At 41.0% G+C, this 17771-nt stretch overlaps 11 non-coding genes across 11 annotated transcripts; all 11 read right to left on the reverse strand.

Annotated features, from left to right (window-relative positions):
• Positions 1–9750: 9750 nt before the first annotated feature.
• Positions 9751–9822, reverse strand: TRNAW-CCA (transfer RNA tryptophan (anticodon CCA)). Its single transcript has one exon. It is a non-coding gene; the product is annotated as a tRNA-Trp (tRNA).
• A 711-nt stretch (positions 9823–10533) lies between these two features.
• TRNAW-CCA (transfer RNA tryptophan (anticodon CCA)) lies at positions 10534–10605 on the reverse strand. Its single transcript has one exon. It is a non-coding gene; the product is annotated as a tRNA-Trp (tRNA).
• Positions 10606–11316: 711 nt separating this feature from the next.
• On the reverse strand, positions 11317–11392 carry TRNAW-CCA (transfer RNA tryptophan (anticodon CCA)). The gene has a single exon. It is a non-coding gene; the product is annotated as a tRNA-Trp (tRNA).
• A 711-nt stretch (positions 11393–12103) lies between these two features.
• TRNAW-CCA (transfer RNA tryptophan (anticodon CCA)) lies at positions 12104–12175 on the reverse strand. The gene has a single exon. It is a non-coding gene; the product is annotated as a tRNA-Trp (tRNA).
• Positions 12176–12886: 711 nt separating this feature from the next.
• TRNAW-CCA (transfer RNA tryptophan (anticodon CCA)) lies at positions 12887–12958 on the reverse strand. Its single transcript has one exon. It is a non-coding gene; the product is annotated as a tRNA-Trp (tRNA).
• Positions 12959–13669: 711 nt separating this feature from the next.
• On the reverse strand, positions 13670–13741 carry TRNAW-CCA (transfer RNA tryptophan (anticodon CCA)). The gene has a single exon. It is a non-coding gene; the product is annotated as a tRNA-Trp (tRNA).
• A 669-nt stretch (positions 13742–14410) lies between these two features.
• On the reverse strand, positions 14411–14482 carry TRNAW-CCA (transfer RNA tryptophan (anticodon CCA)). Its single transcript has one exon. It is a non-coding gene; the product is annotated as a tRNA-Trp (tRNA).
• Positions 14483–15193: 711 nt separating this feature from the next.
• Positions 15194–15265, reverse strand: TRNAW-CCA (transfer RNA tryptophan (anticodon CCA)). Its single transcript has one exon. It is a non-coding gene; the product is annotated as a tRNA-Trp (tRNA).
• Positions 15266–15976: 711 nt separating this feature from the next.
• Positions 15977–16048, reverse strand: TRNAW-CCA (transfer RNA tryptophan (anticodon CCA)). The gene has a single exon. It is a non-coding gene; the product is annotated as a tRNA-Trp (tRNA).
• A 711-nt stretch (positions 16049–16759) lies between these two features.
• TRNAW-CCA (transfer RNA tryptophan (anticodon CCA)) lies at positions 16760–16831 on the reverse strand. Its single transcript has one exon. It is a non-coding gene; the product is annotated as a tRNA-Trp (tRNA).
• Positions 16832–17541: 710 nt separating this feature from the next.
• TRNAW-CCA (transfer RNA tryptophan (anticodon CCA)) lies at positions 17542–17613 on the reverse strand. The gene has a single exon. It is a non-coding gene; the product is annotated as a tRNA-Trp (tRNA).
• Positions 17614–17771: the final 158 nt, after the last annotated feature.

Here is a 17771-nt window from a genome sequence, read left to right on the forward strand (position 1 = left end):
CTTGTACCGGGGATCTAACAGTGTGGCAACCCAGTATTCAGGATTAGTTCAAATTCATACAATCCGAGGGTCATGTAGGTAGTGCAGCAAGAAGGCGCTCATGTGTCTTGTGCATCCAGGAGGACCAAGTCCTTGGTGTGTTGGTGGCAGAGAGGTGAGAATCGTGCATCCTTCCTCTGCCCTCTCCCCCCAACCTCGCACAACCGAAATGTGAGCAAGCTCTCACTCATCTGCTGAGTCTTCCATGCCCATCGCCAGTTCGTCCTCCATTTCTTCATGGGCTCCTGCACTTTCATCAACACTTTTTGCTGATACTATGCGCCCTTGTTAATCCCTCTCCCTCACCATGACTGCCGCATAGGTGCCGCTGACCATCTGGACCTCGTAGATCTTGTTATCCCTTCCGCATATGACTCCTCCTGTACTTCCTCCCCTTCCTCTTGTCCCAACACCTGACTCCGAATAATAATTACAGTGTGCTCCATCATGTAGATGACCAGAATTGTCACGCTGAGAATGACATTGCCAGTGCTAAACATCTTCGTCGACATTTCAAAACTGTGTAGCAGGGTGCATAGGTCCTTGATCTGACACCACTCCAGCAGCGTGATCTGCACCACCTCTGGATCAAGTTATCCCAGGCTATATGTCTTACCGTATTTCAGCAGGGCTCTGCGGTGCTGCCACACACGCTGCAACATGTGCAGATTCCAATTCCTGCGTGTCGAAACATCGCATTTACGGCGTTTAACTGCCAGACCCTAAGACTTCCGGAGTGATGAAAGTTGTTGAGCTGCTGTGTGCGCACGATGGAAGTGAGCACATAGCGAGCGTGCCCACTGCACAAGGCCATGTAGGCCGTGATGGTGTTTTAAAAATTGCTGGCGAATTCGGTTCAACACGTGAGCCCTAAAAGGCACGTGTGTCACATTGCCCTGAGGATGGCCCGCAGCCAGGTTTGCATCATTGCCGCACACGGCTGTTAAGTCACCAACGGAGTCCGCTCCGTCAATTTGTACTCCGGTCGCCAGGTGACAACGTGTTCCTTTCATGAATAGTGCTGATGATGGGAGAGTAGTCGATGCCAGCGGCGCAGGTGGACGCAGGTTATGCTCACCCACTGGGCTGCATTACCTTGACAGATGCAGAATCTCTGGCTGAATGTAGCTGGTGGGTATCTCACAGATGAAATACCATCATTCAGCTACAACCAATGGGAAGACACCACACCCTTTTTTATGCCCATCCTGTCTGCAGACCACTGCCAGACATAGCTATGAACCTCTGGTTAATTTTACCCCCAGTTCAGTTTTATGATTTTGTGTGCTTGTTACCTGACTACTTTTCCTGCTTGCTGTTTATGTACCTTGTTGGCCGATACGCATTTCACCTCTGCTTGTTTTCTGATTCTTTCCTGGCCGTCCCATTCTGTTCCTGTTCCTCAATTAATGTTTTGACCCTGCCTGACTACTATTCTCTGTAATAGCGGTGTGACTCACATTTCCCATACATTTCAAAGTAAAACTTTGACCGCCTGATGGCATTGAGCTCTGCTGCCAGCATAGTAAGGAGGTGTGTGGTAGTCCTTGTGCGCAGTTGCAAGGAAGGGTGGCCTGACCACACAGGGTTTGCGCCAAGGTAGAGGACCCACACGAGGTTGAAGAGGCAGAAGCAGTGTATTAACTTCTACATACAGAACAAGGATTGAAACAACTCGTGGGGACGGCAAGACTTGTACAGCAGACCCTTCTCCATCTCTCACCATAGTTTGCCAGTGCCCAGTCAGTGACATGTAATGACCCTGTCTATGCTTACTGGTCCAAGTATCTGTGTTGAAATGCACCCTGTCGCACACAGATTTTCTCAAGGAAGTGGTGATGTTGTGTGCGACATGCTGGTGTAGCGCGGGCATGCTTTTCTTGGAGAAGCAGTGGTGATTGGGCATCTGGTACTGGGGCACAGCGACAGACATAAGGTCTGTAAAATCCTGTGTGTCCACTACGCGTAAAGGCAGCATTTCGGTAGCCAACAGCTTACAGAGGGATAGAGTCAACCACTTAGCTTTGTCATGGGTCGCAGTAAGTGGCCTTTTATTTGACCACATCTGAGGGACAGAGATCTGGCTGCTGTCTGTAGACGGTGTTGAGTAGGGTGTCCCTGGAAAAATGCAGGTTTGTGAGAAAAGTGCAGGCGGAGACATGATGTTGCCTTCATCTTGCCTTCAGATCTGTTCATCTTGTATCATTTTTAAAAAACACAGCAAGCAAGGGTTACTCCAAGCGGAGTCTACCTTTTTTCCCCAAATTGGGCACACAGACACCCCATCAGTGGCAGGACTTGTGCCCTAGTTGCAAACAGGATGTTTTGATTTGCATCAAGCACATTCCAAATCCACAAGCATTTACTCTCCCCAGGATGACACAGGGGTAGTAAATTCCTTCTGGATCCATGACTTGTTCATTTTGATGAACGTCAGTCTGTCCACATTGTCACTGGACAGACGCGTGCGCTTATCTGTCAGCACACACCCAGCAGCACTGAAGACACGTTCAGAGACAACGTTGGCAGCTGGACACGACAAAATCTTCAAGGCGTAACTGGAGAGCTCTTGACATTTTTCTAGATTTGAAGCACAAAAGGAGCAAGGCTCCATTTGCAAAGTCATTGCATCGATGTTCATTTGGAGATACTCCTGTATCATCCTCTCCATCCGTTGACTATGTGACACACTTGATGTCTCTGGTGGCCTTGCAAAGGAGGGTCTAAAAAAATTATGAAAAGATTCCATAAAATTGCTGTTACCAGCACCAGATACGGTCCTACTGGTACGGGTAGACTGTTGAAGATGACGAGGCCGTCCCATGTTTGTCAAGTTACAACTGGGAGAATCACTCCCTTCACCTGCACGGTTGTTTGGTGGAAAAGCCGAGCTAAGATCGAGTAACAGCTTCTGCTGATACTCCTGCATACGTGCGTCCCTTTCTATGGGTGGAATTATGTCACAAAATTTGGACTTGTCCCGGGGATCTAATAGTGTGGCAAGCCAGTAGTCATCATCACTTCTAATTTTGACAATACGAGGGTCATGTTGGAGGTAGTGCAACAAGAAGGCACTCATGTGTCTTGCGCAGCCATGCGGACCAAGTCCATGCTGTGTTTGTGGCATAGAGGTGCTAACCGTTCTTTCTTCCTCTGTCATCTCCCCCCAACCTCTTTCAACTTAAATTTGACCAAGGTCCCCCTCATCAGCTGAGTCTTCCATGTCCATGGACAGTTCGTCCTCCATATCTTCATGTCCTCCTGCACCTTCCTCAACATCTCGCCTGCTACCATGCGCCCTTGTTGATCCCTGTCCCCCATGGTCCCATGCCTGCCGCGTTGGTGATGATGAACGTCTGGACCTTGGTGATGTTGTTGTGTCTTGCGCATATGAATCCTCCTGTAGTTTCTCCCCTTCCTGTTGTCCCACCCCCTGACTCCGAATAGTGTTTAGCGTGTGCTCCAGCATGTAAATGACTGTAATCGTCATGCTGATAATGGCATTGTCAGCGCTAAACATATTCGTCGCCATGTCGAAACTGTGCAGAAGGGTGCATAGGTCCGTGATCTGAGATCACTCCATCAGGGTGATCTGCCCCACCTCTGCATCTCGTTGGCCCAGGCTATACGTCATGACGTATTGCACCAGGGCTCTGCGGTGCTGCCACAGTCGCTGTAACATGTGGAGAGTTGAATTCCAGCGTGTCGCCACATCGCATTTCAGGCGATGAACCGGCAGGCCGAAAGACTTCTGGAGCGATGCAAGTCGCTCAGCTGCGGCGCTTGAACGGCGGAAGTGAGCACTGCAGACAGTTTCCGTGCCTGGTCAGAAGGCCATCTAGGCCGGGATAGTGTGTTAAAAATTGCTGGACAACAAGGTTCAACACGTGAGCCATACAAGGCACGTGTGTCACCTTGCCCAGGCGAAGGGCCGCACCCAGGTTTGCAGCATTGTCGCACACGGCCTTACCAGGCTGCAGGTTGAGTGGAGACAACCATTTATTAAACTCGGACCGCAGAGCTGACCACAACTCCTCAGCTGTGTGACTCTTATTCCCAAGACATGTCAAGCTAAAGACCGCCTGATGCCGTTGCGCTCTGCTGCCAGCATAGTAATGAGGGGTGCGTGATTCCTTCTGCGCAGTGAGAACGCTGGTGGCCTGACCAGGCAGGCTTGGGGCGGAGGTGGAGGACCCAGATGAGGTGGAGGATGCAGAAGCAGTGGCGGAACTTGGACAGACAGAGGATTGACACACAAGTCGTGGGGACGGCAAGACTTGTGCAGCAGACCCTTCACCATCTATCACCATAGTTACCCAGTGCCCAGTCAGCGACATGTAACGTCCCTGTCCATGCTTACTGGTCCAAGTATCGGTGCTGAAATTCACCCGTTCACACACAGAGTTTCTCAAGGAAGCGGTGATATTGTGTGCGACATGCTGGTGTAGCGCGGGCACACCTTTCTTAGAGAAGTAGTGGCGACTAGGCATCTGGTACTGGGGCACAGCGACAGATATAAGGTCTCTAAAATCCTGTGTGTCCACTAGGCGGAAAGGCAGCATTTCTGTAGCCAACAGCTTACAGAGGGATAGAGTCAACCTCTTCGCTTTGTCATGGGTCGAAGGAAGTGGCCTTTTATTTGACCACATCTGAGGGACAGAGATCTGGCTGCTGTGTGTAGACGGTGTTGAGTAGGGTGTCCCTGGAAAAATGCAGCTTTGGGAGGAAAGTGCAGGCGGAGACATGATGTTGCCTTCATCCAAAGTTGGTGCTATCGATGTCTGAGAGAGCTGTACACACTCACTTGTTTCCCCTTCCAAACCAACTGACGACCTACCAAGCAAACTGCCTGTTGCGGTTACAGTGGTGGAAGTTGTGGGTGGAAAAGCAGGTGTGACAGCTGTCCCCACAGTCCTAGAAGATGACGAGCGCGCGGATGCCCTGGAAGGGGCAGGCGGTGGATGGTTGGCTCCACTAGGCCGCATTGCAGCACGGTGAGCTTCCCACCAGGCCATATGATATTTATTCATGTGACGATTCATGGAAGAAGTTGTCAAACTGCTGAGGTTTTGACCTCTACTAAGATAACCATGGCAAATGTTACAGATCACATAATTTGGCCGATCTTTTTTTATGTCAAAAAAGGACCAGGCTAGGCAAGGCTTAGAGGCCATGCGACCTGTTGATCCACCCCGAATAATGCTCAGAGGCAGAGTGGTGGCTGAGGATGCAGTTGTAGACGTGCTACCAGTGCTCCGACTGTGTCCAGGAAGGCGCCAGGTTACTTCGACGTCGGTTGCATCCTCCTCCACCGCCTCTATTGACCTCCTCGAGTGTCTGACTGTGGGTTGACAGTAGGTGGGATCTAGAACTTCATCATCAATTGTTGTGTTTGCACTCCCCTCCCCCTCAGACCGAGTTTCTTCTTGCCCTGACCGAATATTTAAGTTGTCATCCCAATCGGGTATCTGCGTCTCATCTTCATCAGTATGTTCCTCATTGCCTATAACCACAGTTGTTGGAAAGGCAGCATTTTGGTAGCCAACAGTTTGCATTTTATGAAAGTCAACCTCCAAGCCATGTCATGCCCTTCTAAAAGCATGTATAACACAGCGAGGGGACTCCAACCACAGTCTCCCTCGTTGCCACTCACTGGGCCACACACACCCCACTTGACTGGCATCGGTTGAGCCCCCTTTTGAAAAAGAAAAAGATGCTTTGCATGAAGCACTCTCAAAAATACGCGTGCCTTTCCCGTCCCCTGGCTGACCCCGGGGAAGAAAAGTCCTCTGAGAGCCATGACTTGTTCATCTTGGTTCTTTTAGAAACACAGCGAGGGGACTCCAACCACAGTCTCCCTCGTTGCCACTCACTGGGCCACACACACCCCACTTGACTGGCATCGGTTGAGCCCCCTTTTGAAAAAGAAAAAGATTCTTTGCATGAAGCACTCTCAAAAATACGCGTGCCTTTCCCGTCCCCTGGCTGACCCCGGGGAAGAAAAGTCCTCTGAGAGCCATGACTTGTTCATCTTGGTTCTTTTAGAAACACAGCGAGGGGACTCCAACCACAGTCTCCCTCGTTGCCACTCACTGGGCCACACACACCCCACTTGACTGGCATCGGTTGAGCCCCCTTTTGAAAAAGAAAAAGATGCTTTGCATGAAGCACTCTCAAAAATACGCGTGCCTTTCCCGTCCCCTGGCTGACCCCGGGGAAGAAAAGTCCTCTGAGAGCCATGACTTGTTCATCTTGGTTCTTTTAGAAACACAGCGAGGGGACTCCAACCACAGTCTCCCTCGTTGCCACTCACTGGGCCACACACACCCCACTTGACTGGCATCGGTTGAGCCCCCTTTTGAAAAAGAAAAAGATGCTTTGCATGAAGCACTCTCAAAAATACGCGTGCCTTTCCCGTCCCCTGGCTGACCCCGGGGAAGAAAAGTCCTCTGAGAGCCATGACTTGTTCATCTTGGTTCTTTTAGAAACACAGCGAGGGGACTCCAACCACAGTCTCCCTCGTTGCCACTCACTGGGCCACACACACCCCACTTGACTGGCATCGGTTGAGCCCCCTTTTGAAAAAGAAAAAGATGCTTTGCATGAAGCACTCTCAAAAATACGCGTGCCTTTCCCGTCCCCTGGCTGACCCCGGGGAAGAAAAGTCCTCTGAGAGCCATGACTTGTTCATCTTGGTTCTTTTAGAAACACAGCGAGGGGACTCCAACCACAGTCTCCCTCGTTGCCACTCACTGGGCCACACACACCCCACTTGACTGGCATCGGTTGAGCCCCCTTTTGAAAAAGAAAAAGATGCTTTGCATGAAGCACTCTCAAAAATACGCGTGCCTTTCCCGTCCCCTGGCTGACCCCGGGGAAGAAAAGTCCTCTGAGAGCCATGACTTGTTCATCTTGGTTCTTTTAGAAACACAGCGAGGGGACTCCAACCACAGTCTCCCTCGTTGCCACTCACTGGGCCACACACACCCCACTTGACTGGCATCGGTTGAGCCCCCTTTTGAAAAAGAAAAAGATGCTTTGCATGAAGCACTCTCAAAAATACGCGTGCCTTTCCCGTCACCTGGCTGACCCCGGGGAAGAAAAGTCCTCTGAGAGCCATGACTTGTTCATCTTGGTTCTTTTAGAAACACAGCGAGGGGACTCCAACCACAGTCTCCCTCGTTGCCACTCACTGGGCCACACACACCCCACTTGACTGGCATCGGTTGAGCCCCCTTTTGAAAAAGAAAAAGATGCTTTGCATGAAGCACTCTCAAAAATACGCGTGCCTTTCCCGTCCCCTGGCTGACCCCGGGGAAGAAAAGTCCTCTGAGAGCCATGTCCACATTGTCAGTGGACAGACACGTGTGCTTATCTGCCAGCAGACCCACAGCAGCACTGAAGACAGGTTCAGAGAGAACGCTGGCTGCAGGACACGACAAGATCCCCAAGACGTACGTGGCGAGCTCAGGCAATTTATCAAGATTGGAAGCCAAGAATGAGCAGGGCTCAAGTTGCACAATAATGGCATGTTTCCTTGCATATACTCATATATCTGTGTGTCCTCCTCTTTTTCCTTGTCCAGCTCTTTTGTTTTCACATGAGTATATGTCCTTGTCACTTTCCCATGTGTTGTGAGTTGTTTGTGACCTTTTGGACACCTTTGAGGGTGTTTTCTAGGTGTTTTTCTGTGTTTGTGATTGCCTGCCATTGTTTCCTATGCAGTTCGAGTTCGGTTCGTCGAACGTTCGACGAACCGAACTCGAACGGGAGGTCCGTTCGGCGAACCAACCTCGAGCCGAACCGCGACCGGTTCGCTCATCTCTAATTAGGAAGAAAGGCTTACATTTAACATCCAGAATCTAGTTGAGGACCATGTTTCTTCATATATACAAAGACCAAATTGTTGGTGATGTCGAGGTGATTTTAAGTTATAATGGTCAGATCTGGATTCCCAAAAATTCTCGTCATCACAGTATTGTTCAGAAGATTTCTTTCTTGTAAAGTTTTAAAAGATGACTCTTTCAGACACTGTGTGGTAAAATGGCTTCAACTTTTTTCAGGAGGTTTAAGTGGTTCCGTTGATGACAAGAATGTAGAAAATGGTTGTATTTCCTAATTTTTCAAAAACAGGAACAGACTATTGACCCCGACGTGATTTGCACATGCAACCTTCTGATCTGGAGTCAGACGCGCTACCGTTGCGCCACGAGGTCAGCTCAAATATAAGTGTTTGACAAGATTAAATCTGAATATTATTTGATTCTTTACTAGTAGATGTCCCAGAAAGTAACTACTGTTACGCACCATCATAAAACGACATAAACAAGGATGATTGAGCATCTTAATCTTAATATTCAGGAATTTCCAGTTTAAGATCAGAATCTAGAAATTATCATCTTTTTGATTCCATGAGTCAGGCACACGAATGTTACATCAAAAGATAAAGTTAAAAACATATCTCAGTTTATTTTTGCCAGGAACATTTCATTTAGAAAAATGCTTGTTTCATAAAGATTGGAAAATTTGTATATATCATTTGTATAGACTTTTTTATTCTTTTAGCCATACTCCAAAACTACAAAAACAAGAATGAGTTAACATATTGCTATTAGGAAGAAAGGCTTACATTTAACATCCAGAATCTAGTTGAGGACCATGTTTCTTCAAATATACAAAAACCAAATTGTTGGTGATGTCGAGGTGATTTTAAGTTATAATGGTCAGATCTGGATTCCCAAAAATTCTCGTCATCACAGTATTGTTCAGAAGATTTCTTTATTGTAAAATTTTAAAAGACGACTCTTTCAGACACTGTGTGGAAATATGGCTTCAACTTTTTTCAGGAGGTTTAAGTGGTTCCGTTGATGACAAGAATGTAGAAAATGGTTGTATTTCCTAATTTTTCAAAAACAGGAACAGACTATTGACCACGACGTGATTTGAACACGCAACCATTTGATCTGCAGTCAGACACGCTACCGTTGCGCCACAAGGTCAGCTGAAAGATAAGTGTTTGACAAGATAAAATCTGAATATTATTTGATTCTTTACCACTAGATGTTCCGGAAAGTAACTACTTTTGCGCACCATCATAAAACGACATAAAGAAGGATGATTGAGCATCTTAATCTTAAAATTCAGGGATTTCCAGTTTAAGATCGGAATCTAGAAATTATCATCTTTGTGATTCCATGAGTCAGGCACACGAATGTTACATCAAAAGATAAAGTTAGAAACATATGTCAGTTTATTTTTTGCCAGGAACATTTCATTTAGAAAATTGCTTGTTTCATAAAGATTGGAAAATTTTTATATATCATTTGTATAGACTTTTTTATTCTTTTAGCCATACCCCAAAACAACAATAACAAGAATGAGTTAACGTATTGCTATTAGGAAGAAAGGTTTACATTTAACATCCAGAATCTATTTGAGGACCATGTTTCTTCATATATACAAAGACCAAATTGTTGGTGATGTTGAGGTGATTTTAAGTTATAATGGTCAGATCTGGATTCCCAAAAATTCTCGTCATCACAGTATTGTTCAGAAGATTTCTTTGTTGTAAAATTTTAAAAGATGACTCTTTCAGACACTGTGTGGAAATATGGCTTCAACTTTTTTCAGGAGGTTCAGGTGGTTCCGTTGATGACAAGAATGTAGAAAATGGTTATATTTTCTAATTTTTCAAAAACAGGAACAGACTATTGACCCCAACGTGATTTGAACACGCAACCTTCTGATCTGGAGTCAGACGCGCTACCGTTGCGCCACAAGGTCAGCTGAAAGATAAGTGTTTGACAAGATAAAATCTGAATATTATTTGATTCTTTACCACTAGATGTTCCGGAAAGTAACTACTTTTACGCACCATCATAAAACGACATAAAGAAGGATGATTGAGCATCTTAATCTTAAAATTCAGGGATTTCCAGTTTAAGATCGGAATCTAGAAATTATCATCTTTGTGATTCCATGAGTCAGGCACACGAATGTTACATCAAAAGATAAAGTTAGAAACATATCTCAGTTTAATTTTGCCAGGAACATTTCATTTAGAAAAATGCTTGTTTCATAAAGATTGGAAAATTTTTATGTATCATTTGTATAGACTTTTTTATTCTTTTAGCCATACCCCAAAACTACAAAAACAAGAATGAGTTAACATATTGCTATTAGGAAGAAAGGTTTACATTTAACATCCAGAATCTAGTTGAGGACCATGTTTCTTCATATATACAAAGACCAAATTGTTGGTGATGTTGAGGTGATTTTAAGTTATAATGGTCAGATCTGGATTCCCAAAAATTCTCGTCATCACAGTATTGTTCAGAAGATTTCTTTCTTGTAAAGTTTTAAAAGATGACTCTTTCAGACACTGTGTGGAAATATGGCTTCAACTGTTTTCAGGAGGTTTAAGTGGTTCCGTTCATGACATGAATGTAGAAAATGGTTGTATTTCCTAATTTTTCAAAAACAGGAACAGACTATTGACCCCGACGTGATTTGAACATACAACCTTCTGATCTGGAGTCAGACGCGCTACCGTTGCGCCACGAGGTCAGCTGAAAGATAAGTGTTTGACAAGATTAAATCTGAATATTATTTGATTCTTTACCATTAGATGTTCCAGAAAGTAACTACTTTTACGCACCATCATAAAACGACATAAACAAGGATGATTGAGCATCTTAATTTTAATATTCAGGGATTTCCAGTTTAAGATCAGAATCTAGAAATTATCATCTTTTTGATTCCATGAGTCAGGCACACGAATGTTACATCAAAAGATAAAGTTAGAAACATATCTCAGTTTAATTTTGCCAGGAACATTTCATTTAGAAAAATGCTTGTTTCATAAAGATTGGAAAATTTTTATGTATCATTTGTATAGACTTTTTTATTCTTTTAGCCATACCCCAAAACTACAAAAACAAGAATGAGTTAACATATTGCTATTAGGAAGAAAGGTTTACATTTAACATCCAGAATCTAGTTGAGGACCATGTTTCTTCATATATACAAAGACCAAATTGTTGGTGATGTTGAGGTGATTTTAAGTTATAATGGACAGATCTGGATTCCCAAAAATTCTCGTCATCACAGTATTGTTCAGAAGATTTCTTTCTTGTAAAGTTTTAAAAGAAGACTCTTTCAGACACTGTGTGGAAATATGGCTTCAACGTTTTTCAGGAGGTTTAAGTGGTTCCGTTGATGACAAGAATGTAGAAAATGGTTGTATTTTCTAATTTTTCAAAAACAGGAACAGACTATTGACCCCGACGTGATTTGAACACGCAACTTTCTGATCTGGAGTCAGACGCGCTACCGTCCGTTGCGCCACGAGGTCAGCTGAAAGATAAGTGTTTGACAAGATAAAATCTGAATATTATTTGATTCTTTACCATTAGATGTTCCAGAAAGTAACTACTTTTACGCACCATCATAAAACGACATAAACAAGGATGATTGAGCATCTTAATCTTAATATTCAGGGATTTCCAGTTTAAGATCGGAATCTAGAAATCATCATCTTTGTGATTCCATGAGTCAGGCACACGAATGTTACATCAAAAGATAAAGTTAGAAACATATCTCAGTTTATTTTTGCCAGGAACATTTCATTTAGAAAAATGCTTGTTTCATAAAGATTGGAAAAATTTTATATATCATTTGTATAGACTTTTTTATTCTTTTAGCCATACCCCAAAACTACAAAAACAAGAATGAGTTAACATATTGCTATTAGGAAGAAAGGTTTACATTTAACATCCAGAATCTAGTTGAGGACCATGTTTCTTCATATATGCAAACACCAAATTGTTGGTGATGTTGAGGTGATTTTAAGTTATAATGGTCAGATCTGGATTCCCAAAAATTCTCGTCATCACAGTATTGTTCAGAAGATTTCTTTCTTGTAAAGTTTTAAAAGATGACTCTTTCAGACACTGTGTGGAAATATGGCTTCAACTGTTTTCAGGAGGTTTAAGTGGTTCCGTTCATGACATGAATGTAGAAAATGGTTGTATTTCCTAATTTTTCAAAAACAGGAACAGACTATTGACCCCGACGTTATTTGAACACGCAACCTTCTGATCTGGAGTCAGACGCGCTACCGTTGCGCCACGAGGTCAGCTGAAAGATAAGTGTTTGACAAGATAAAATCTGAATATTATTTGATTCTTTACCATTAGATGTTCCAGAAAGTAACTACTTTTACGCACCATCATAAAACGACATAAACAAGGATGATTGAGCATCTTAATCTTAATATTCAGGGATTTCCAGTTTAAGATCGGAATCTAGAAATCATCATCTTTGTGATTCCATGAGTCAGGGACACGAATGTTACATCAAAAGATAAAGTTAGAAACATATCTCAGTTTATTTTTGCCAGGAACATTTCATTTAGAAAAATGCTTGTTTCATAAAGATTGAAAAATTTTTATATATCATTTGTATAGACTTTTTTATTCTTTTAGCCATACCCCAAAACTACAAAAACAAGAATGAGTTAACATATTGCTATTAGGAAGAAAGGTTTACATTTAACATCCAGAATCTAGTTGAGGACCATGTTTCTTCATATATACAAATACCAAATTGTTGGTGATGTTGAGGTGATTTTAAGTTATAATGGTCAGATCTGGATTCCCAAAATTTCTCGTCATCACAGTATTGTTCAGAAGATTTCTTTCTTGTAAAGTTTTAAAAGATGACTCTTTCAGACACTGTGTTTAAATATGGCTTCAACTGTTTTCAGGAGGTCGAAGTGGTTCCGTTCATGACATGAATGTAGAAAATGGTTGTATTTCCTAATTTTTCAAAAACAGGAACAGACTATTGACCCCGACGTTATTTGAACACGCAACCTTCTGATCTGGAGTCAGACGCGCTACCGTTGCGCCACGAGGTCAGCTGAAAAATAAGTGTTTGACAAGATAAAATCTGAATATTATTTGATTCTTTACCATTAGATGTTCCAGAAAGTAACTACTTTTACGCACCATCATAAAACGACATAAACAAGGATGATTGAGCATCTTAATCTTAATATTCAGGGATTTCCAGTTTAAGATCGGAATCTAGAAATCATCATCTTTGTGATTCCATGAGTCAGGGACACGAATGTTACATCAAAAGATAAAGTTAGAAACATATCTCAGTTTATTTTTGCCAGGAACATTTCATTTAGAAAAATGCTTGTTTCATAAAGATTGAAAAATTTTTATATATCATTTGTATAGACTTTTTTATTCTTTTAGCCATACCCCAAAACTACAAAAACAAGAATGAGTTAACATATTGCTATTAGGAAGAAAGGTTTACATTTAACATCCAGAATCTAGTTGAGGACCATGTTTCTTCATATATACAAAGACCAAATTGTTGGTGATGTCGAGGTGATTTTAAGTTATAATGGTCAGATCTCGATTCCCAAAAATTCTCGTCATCACAGTATTGTTCAGAAGATTTCTTTCTTGTAAAATTTTAAAAGATGACTCTTTCAGACACTGTGTGGAAATATGGCTTCAACGTTTTTCAGGAGGTTTAAGTGGTTCCGTTCATGACATAAATGTAGAAAATGGTTGTATTTACTAATTTTTCAAAAACAGGAACAGACTATTGACCCCGACATGATTTGAACACGCAACCTTCAGATCTGGAGTCAGACGCGCTACCGTTGCGCCACGAGGTCAGCTGAAAGGAAAGTGTTTGAAAAGATAAAATCTGAATATTATTTTATTCTTTACCATTAGATGTTCCAGAAAGTAACTACTTTTATTCAGGGAATATTCAGGGATTTCCAGTTTAAGATCGGAATCTAGAAATCATCATCTTTGTGATTCCATGAGTCAGGCACACGAATGTTACATCAAAAGATAAAGTTAGAAACATATCTCAGTTTATTTTTGCCAGGAACATTTCATTTAGAAAAATGCTTGTTTCATAAAGATTGAAAACTTTTTTATATATCATTTGTATAGACTTTTTTATTCTTTTAGCCATACCCCAAAACTACAAAAACAAGAATGAGTTAACATATTGCTATTAGGAAGAAAGGTTTACATTTAACATCCAGAATCTAGTTGAGGACCATGTTTCTTCATATATACAAAGACCAAATTGTTGGTGATGTTGAGGTGATTTTAAGTTATAATGGTCAGATCTGGATTCCCAAAAATTCTCGTCATCACAGTATTGTTCAGAAGATTTCTTTCTTGTAAAATTTTAAAAGATGACTCTTTCAGACACTGTGTGGAAATATGGCTTCAACTTTTTTCAGGAGGTTTAAGTGGTTCCGTTGATGACAAGAATGTAGAAAATGGTTGTATTTCCTAATTTTTCAAAAACAGGAACAGACTATTGACCCCGACGTGATTTGAACACGCAACCTTCTGATCTGGAGTCAGACGCGCTACCGTTGCGCCACGATGTCAGCTGAAAGAGAAGTGTTTGACAAGATAAAATCTGAATATTATTTGATTCTTTACCACTAGATGTTCCAGAAAGTAACTACTTTTACGCACCATCATAAAACGACATAAACAAGGATGATTGAGCATCTTAATCTTAATATTCAGGGATTTCCAGTTTAAGATCGGAATCTAGAAATCATCATCTTTGTGATTCCATGAGTCCGGCACACGAATGTTACATCAAAAGATAAAGTTAGAAACATATCTCAGTTTATTTTTGCCAGGAACATTTTATTTAGAAAAATGCTTGTTTCATAAAGATTGGAAAATTTTTATATATCATTTGTATAGACTTTTTTATTCTTTTAGCCATACCCCAAAACTACAAAAACAAGAATGAGTTAACATATTGCTATTAGGAAGAAAGGTTTACATTTAACATCCAGAATCTAGTTGAGGACCATGTTTCTTCATATATACAAATACCAAATTGTTGGTGATGTTGAGGTGATTTTAAGTTATAATGGTCAGATCTGGATTCCCAAAATTTCTCGTCATCACTGTATTGTTCAGAAGATTTCTTTCTTGTAAAGTTTTAAAAGATGACTCTTTCAGACACTGTGTTTAAATATGGCTTCAACTGTTTTCAGGAGGTCGAAGTGGTTCCTTTCATGACATGAATGTAGAAAATGGTTGTATTTCCTAATTTTTCAAAAATAGGAACAGACTATTGACCCCGACGTTATTTGAACACGCAACCTTCTGATCTGGAGTCAGACGCGCTACCGTTGCGCCACGAGGTCAGCTGAAAGATAAGTGTTTGACAAGATAAAATCTGAATATTATTTGATTCTTTACCATTAGATGTTCCAGAAAGTAACTACTTTTACGCACCATCATAAAACGACATAAACAAGGATGATTGAGCATCTTAATCTTAATATTCAGGGATTTCCAGTTTAAGATCGGAATCTAGAAATCATCATCTTTGTGATTCCATGAGTCAGGGACACGAATGTTACATCAAAAGATAAAGTTAGAAACATATCTCAGTTTATTTTTGCCAGGAACATTTCATTTAGAAAAATGCTTGTTTCATAAAGATTGAAAAATTTTTATATATCATTTGTATAGACTTTTTTATTCTTTTAGCCATACCCCAAAACTACAAAAACAAGAATGAGTTAACATATTGCTATTAGGAAGAAAGGTTTACATTTAACATCCAGAATCTAGTTGAGGACCATGTTTCTTCATATATACAAATACCAAATTGTTGGTGATGTTGAGGTGATTTTAAGTTATAATGGTCAGATCTGGATTCCCAAAATTTCTCGTCATCACAGTATTGTTCAGAAGATTTCTTTCTTGTAAAGTTTTAAAAGATGACTCTTTCAGACACTGTGTTTAAATATGGCTTCAACTGTTTTCAGGAGGTCGAACTGGTTCCGTTCATGACATGAATGTAGAAAATGGTTGTATTTCCTAATTTTTCAAAAACAGGAACAGACTATTGACCCCGACGTTATTTGAACACGCAACCTTCTGATCTGGAGTCAGACGCGCTACCGTTGCGCCACGAGGTCAGCTGAAAAATAAGTGTTTGACAAGATAAAATCTGAATATTATTTGATTCTTTACCATTAGATGTTCCAGAAAGTAACTACTTTTACGCACCATCATAAAACGACATAAACAAGGATGATTGAGCATCTTAATCTTAATATTCAGGGATTTCCAGTTTAAGATCGGAATCTAGAAATCATCATCTTTGTGATTCCATGAGTCAGGGACACGAATGTTACATCAAAAGATAAAGTTAGAAACATATCTCAGTTTATTTTTGCCAGGAACATTTCATTTAGAAAAATGCTTGTTTCATAAAGATTGAAAAATTTTTATATATCATTTGTATAGACTTTTTTATTCTTTTAGCCATACCCCAAAACTACAAAAACAAGAATGAGTTAACATATTGCTATTAGGAAGAAAGGTTTACATTTAACATCCAGAATCTAGTTGAGGACCATGTTTCTTCATATATACAAAGACCAAATTGTTGGTGATGTTGAGGTGATTTTAAGTTATAATGGTCAGATCTGGATTCCCAAAAATTCTCGTCATCACAGTATTGTTCAGAAGATTTCTTTCTTGTAAAGTTTTAAAAGATGACTCTTTCTGACACTGTGTTTAAATATGGCTTCAACTGTTTTCAGGAGGTCTAAGTGGTTCCGTTCATGACATGAATGTAGAAAATGGTTGTATTTCCTAACTTTTCAAAAACAGGAACAGACTATTGACCCCGACGTTATTTGAATACGCAACCTTCTGATCTGGAGTCAGACGCGCTACCGTTGCGCCACGAGGTCAGCTGAAAGATAAGTGTTTGACAAGATAAAATCTGAATATTATTTGATTCTTTACCATTAGATGTTCCAGAAAGTAACTATTTTACGCATCATCATAAAACGACATAAACAAGGATGATTGAGCATCTTAATCTTAATAATCAGGGATTTCCAGTTTAAGATCGGAATCTAGAAATTATCATCTTTGTGATTCCATGAGTCAGGCACACGAATGTTACATCAAAAGATAAAGTTAGAAACATATCTCAGTTTGTTTTTGCCAGGAACATTTCATTTATAAAAATGCTTGTTTCATAAAGATTAGAAAATTTTTATATATCATTTGTATAGACTTTTTTATTCTTTTAGCCATACCCCAAAACTACAAAAACAAGAATGAGTTAACATATTGCTATTAGGAAGAAAGGTTTACATTTAACATCCAGAATCTAGTTGAGGACCATGTTTCTTCATATATACAAAGACCAAATTGTTGGTGATGTTGATGTGATTTTAAGTTATAATGGTCAGATCTAGATTCCCAAAAATTCTCGTCATCACAGTATTGTTCAGAAGATTTATTTCTTGTAAAGTTTTAAAAGATGACTCTTTCAGACACTGTGTTTAAATATGGCTTCAACTGTTTTCAGGAGGTCTAAGTGGTTCCGTTCATGACATGAATGTAGAAAATGGTTGTATTTCCTAATTTTTCAAAAACAGGAGCAGACTATTGACCCCGACGTTATTTGAACACGCAACCTTCTGATCTGGAGTCAGACGCGCTACCGTTGCGCCACGAGGTCAGCTGAAAGATAAGTATTTGACAAGATAAAATCTGAATCTTATTTGATTCTTTACCATTAGATGTTCCAGAAAGTAACTACTTTTACGCACCATCATAAAACGACATAAACAAGGATGATTGAGCATCTTAATCTTAATATTCAGGGATTTCCAGTTT

The sequence above is a fragment of the Anomaloglossus baeobatrachus genome, chromosome 4 (assembly GCF_048569485.1).
Source record: "Anomaloglossus baeobatrachus isolate aAnoBae1 chromosome 4, aAnoBae1.hap1, whole genome shotgun sequence".
In the NCBI taxonomy this organism is placed as follows: Eukaryota; Metazoa; Chordata; class Amphibia; order Anura; family Aromobatidae; genus Anomaloglossus; species Anomaloglossus baeobatrachus.